Raw genomic sequence first — 5,000 nt, forward strand, 5'->3', positions numbered from 1 at the left:
TTTGAGTCTTAAGGTTATTTTGCCGAGCACGAGTGCTTTGGGGAGACTGCAAATTAACTGAAATCAGAAAAACTTCTCGGAGCAGAGTAGAGAACCAATAAACTTAACGGTCCACTGTCAACCGACAGGCATGGCGTACTGTGGAACAATTATCGTATATGAAAATCGCGCGAAGGCTGAAATTCATCCAATCAGATCGCTACGATAAGCAATGCGAATTTCCATAACAAAAACAAACGGTCGAAACGCCAGTTGGTTAGTTATCCACATATGGCGCCGAATCCTGGAATCGATCCCGGGCCACATAGGTGGAAAGCCGAATTAACCACTGCGCCATCCTGCTCCGGTATAATCAGTTTCAATCGAACTCAAATCGAAAACGTACGGCCAACTATCTCAATTTGTTTTAGAAGTCGAAAAAGGTATTGGTGATCAGCGGAACGAAAAAGATCGCAAGCTTGATGCTAAATAAGACATTGAAAATACTCATCCTCTTCCTACCTCACCCTAATGTAATCCGTATTGGCCTTTTCACGTGTTGCGACTAGTTAATTATCAAAGAGAGCGATTATTTGACTCCCTTGCATAAATAAATAAAGACATTAGTGGCACAAGTGGCATAGGAAAATCGATTTACATTTTATCAACGAAACTCTGGAAACGATGAGCCGTGCCTTTTTGTTCAAATTTTATAGAAACCTCTTTATGCATAGACTTGCCGCAAGTCGACCTCACGAGAATCCCAGGAGAAAATGTTTTGGCGAGCGAATCGTGATTTTTCGTTCGCGAAGTGGATGAGCGAGCGACAAAGTCGCGAGAGGTCGACTTGTCTCGCTTGCAAGGTTTTCATTTGCGTCTCGCGCCAAAAAGTGGATGACGTCATTCACAAGTCCTGCACTTGATGGCGCAATTCCACGAAAACAATCAAGCATGTTTGTTTCTACGAAATCGAAAGAGGAAATTTGTTGACTTTGTGCTAAATGTATCAGAAACAAAGATCAAATAAAACGAAAGCTTATCTCAATCTCGATCTGTGCAAGACAGATATTCAAGTACATACATGTATTTTAAGGAGGCTCAAGGAGGAACACTTAGGGAACACTCTCTTCAGATCGAATCACGCTACAACACTGTATCACGTAACAGCAAAGGTTATGGTACCATATGAAACACCGATTATTCCCAAACAAGATGTTACCATTATTCTGATGTAATAGGTTACCTTGGCAACGGGAAAGCCCAGCAAAAACACCCTATATTTTGGACTAGTTCAGTTGCTCATATCTCAAAAACGAACTCGGTGACACCCCCAATTATTGCTGAAAAATTATTAGAAGGAAACGATTAAACTTCCGTCAAAGTTTAAAGAAAATTCTGTCTGGTGGGTTCAGAGCCACCTTAACAAAATCACAGAATTACTTAAGGTAGCTCTGAATCCGCTTGACAGAATTTTTTTAAACTTTACAGAAAGTTTCATCTTGCCCTTCTGATTACTTTTCAGAAATAAAAAAATGGGGGTCACCGTGTTCGTTTTTGAGATTTGCCACAATGACATATTACGTCATAATAATGATTGCCTCTTGTTCAGGAATAATTCGTGTTTCATTTGGTACCACGACATTGGTAATACATGATACAACGTTGTGGTGCCGATCATTCTAATAAGAGTGTCACTTGGAAGCGTTGCAACTGCTTTGAGTCACTCTAAATAGAATAATGGAAGAGAAACCTCTACGTCTTGATAGTCCTTTATATGCCGCTAAGACGATGGCAACCATCACGATAACCAGACCAGCAACTCCAACAATAATCCACTTGATCATATGTCTGGGGAACACTGGTTGCTTGTTTTTACCTGCACAATTAAATATGAAATTCTTAGGTTACATTATCACGCTAAATTAATTAATCAATTCAATCGCATTCATTTAATGGCAATCGGAGCTAAAGAGCTGATGTGGCCATGTTAGAAAATGACGAAAATCTGTTTCGATGAAGAGGAAAAGAGATTGCGGATTCAACTTACTTACAGGCTTGCAATTCCCATAAACGTCAATATTGCAGAACAGTATGTCTCATGGGGTCTATTCTCGATTTGGGTCACAAACTGTTTTGCAATGCAAAGTTTCTCTGAAAACACGATTGCAGTTTATGACGTAAAATTGAGAAAAAGACCTATGCCTCTCACATCACAGTCGTGGGTCCAAATTACTGCTAGTTTTGATAACTTTGCACGTCTTGCCCGGCAAGTTAAAAGCGAACTTTTCAGGTAAGAATGGTAAAACATCTTGAGTTTTGGTGACTTTAAGAAAGATTATAGTGGGAGGAATATTTCTGTCCACCATCGCCCAATTGCATCCTGTTCAAATATGATCACCAGACTTGCGCAGCGGTCATCAACCACGCCTCCCACCTCTGCGATGGGAAGAAGGCTGAGTTTCAGTCGATCTCAACCTGACACTGGGTTGCCTGTGGTACGTGTTACTCAAAAACAGAAGGGAATGAGTTGAGTGGTATTGAACTACGGCGTTCCAGGCAATTTTTTCTAGTCGGGGGGTTATTAAGACCATTTAAGGGGTCACCCAGAAGTCGTGCCAGCAGAGGGCCTTTAATAATAATATAAGGCTTTATTATTTGATTTTGGCTAAACAAAATTACATCAAATTTACAATAATTTTGAATGTACAATATTACAATTAAACTCATTAATAAGGATAAAATAATAATTAAGGATGTAGAAGTCAACGCCGGTTAGAATCTCATTGACGCGCGCTGTTAAACGGTCCCTGGCATGGATTAGTTTCCGATGTTCTTTCGTACGTTTGGTGATGGCGCTTCGTAGGAGTTGCTTGCGGATGGCTTTGATGTCATGTTGACTTGTGTTGGGTAGATTGAAGCAAAGAAATTTGGGGAAGACGTTGAAGGATTGACAGTTACGCAGGAAATATAAATCCAACTCAGCTTTGCGGGATTTGATCGAGAGCTTCTCTAGTTTTCGTAGATCAGCAATGTCGATTTGTTCATACTTCTGTGCTACGTCGTGGATGATATTGCCAAAAGGTCTGGATAGTAGCAGGGATAACGATATTTTAAGAAACAACACAACACTTTTTAAATTTAAAAACATGTTTCGACAGAAACTTCTGCCATCTTCAGTTTAAATTACAAAGTACAGAGTTGAATATATAGTGTGAACCAAAATGCTAATTAGCTGTAAGGAGACATGACAATGTAAAGGATTACAAAGAAAGTTGGCAATGGGCTCCCCCCTCGCTCCTGTTCTTTCTAATTTATTTATGGGTCATCATGAAAAATTATGGTTAGAAAATTTCCAGGACTCTGAGATATTGTTTTACCGACGTTATGTTGATGATACATTTTGTTTATTTCATTCGGAGAATCAAGCGCTATTATTTTTCAACTACATTAACTCCAGGCACCCTAACATCAGATTCACTATGGAAAAGGAAATAGATCATAAGATACCTTTCTTAGATGTTTTGATCAACAATGGCACTCATTTTCCTGCCACTAGTGTTTACCGTAAGAAAACCTTTACGGGCCTCTTGACTAAATACTTAAGTTTTACATCGCGTTCTTACAAACTGGGTCTCATTCGCACGCTTGTTGACAGAGCCTACAAGATCAACAACACTTGGTTGGGTTTTCACGAGGACATCACGAAGCTTACCAAAATCCTTCAGAAGAATCTTTTTCCAGTCCATCTAGTTGAAAATATTATTAATCGCTACCTCACACGTACTCGCCATGGCTGTAATCCCCCGGCTTCCCTCTCTGACACTATACGTACCTTTTACTTTAAATTACCTTATATTGGTCCTTTTTCTTTTATCACGCAGAAAAAGGTTCGCCTTTTTGCTAAACGGTATTGTAATAATATTGATATTAAGTTAGTTTTCTCATCATTTAAAATCGGCAACATGTTCAGTGTGAAGGATCCTGTCCCTAGTGGGCTCCGTGCGGGTGTGGTATACAAGTTTTTGTGTGTGGGCTGTAGTGCCTGCTATGTCGGCGAAACTACCCGGCATTTTTCCACGCCCGTACGTGAGCACACTTTCAGCGATAGGACCTCGCACTTCTTCAAACATCTACAGAATTCTGAGCATTGCCGCACTTTGTGCTCTAATGATTGTTTTAGCATCCTAGATCACGCTTCTACCACCTTCCAGCTTAAGATAAAAGAAGCCATTCACATTCAATGGGAGAAACCTACACTTAATCATCAACTTTATCATGTTAACTTAAAACTTTCTTTGTAATCCTTTACATTGTCATGTCTCCTTACAGCTAATTAGCATTTTGGTTCACACTATATATTCAACTCTGTACTTTGTAATTTAAACTGAAGATGGCAGAAGTTTCTGTCGAAACATGTTTTTAAATTTAAAAAGTGTTGTGTTTCTTAAAATATCTGCCAATGAAGCATCGATTTCTGCCTCGGAAAATTCCGGCCCAAAACTGCTTTTGTCGGCATTTTTTCTTAGAGCTGCAAAACTGTTTTCAGCTCACTTTATTACTGACGCATTCCTTGACCATATTAGGTAGAACGGGTATATGAACTGATAACCTGTGTCCGGCGAGCCAATGAAAATGCTGGAAATCTGAAAAAACCCAGGCTTGGACAGGGCAAGCCTGGATTTTTTCAAGCTTCTTTCATAGAATTTTTTGTGTCAGCCAGCACATTGTTGAGGCCCTCCCAGGGGTTTTGGGGAACAAGGCAACATGGCTAATTTGAACTGGGGAACAGCTAGGGAACAATGTCAATTTAATTTAGGGAACAAGGGAACAAAAACAATTTAAAACAACTTTAGGGATCAAAAAGCTGGGAGCAAGTTTGAAAGTAATTTCTGGAGCAAGGGAACAAAAGCAAATCTTTAAAGGGAACAAGGACCCCCCGGGGAGGGCCTCATTGTTGTTTTGCAAAATTTGCCTTATGGCAACCACAGTAAGCCCAATGAAGTTATCATGTTGATGTGTGC

The 5,000-nt window shown here is 39.8% G+C and overlaps 1 protein-coding gene across 1 annotated transcript in view; it reads right to left on the reverse strand.

Moving 5' to 3' along the window:
• Positions 1-5,000, reverse strand: part of LOC137987773 (uncharacterized) — a 144,078-nt gene that overhangs the window by 1,273 nt on the left and 137,805 nt on the right. The gene's annotated exons all lie outside the window — the stretch shown is intronic.

Source organism: Montipora foliosa, unplaced genomic scaffold (genome assembly GCF_036669935.1).
Source record: "Montipora foliosa isolate CH-2021 unplaced genomic scaffold, ASM3666993v2 scaffold_390, whole genome shotgun sequence".
Classification (NCBI taxonomy): Eukaryota; Metazoa; Cnidaria; class Anthozoa; order Scleractinia; family Acroporidae; genus Montipora; species Montipora foliosa.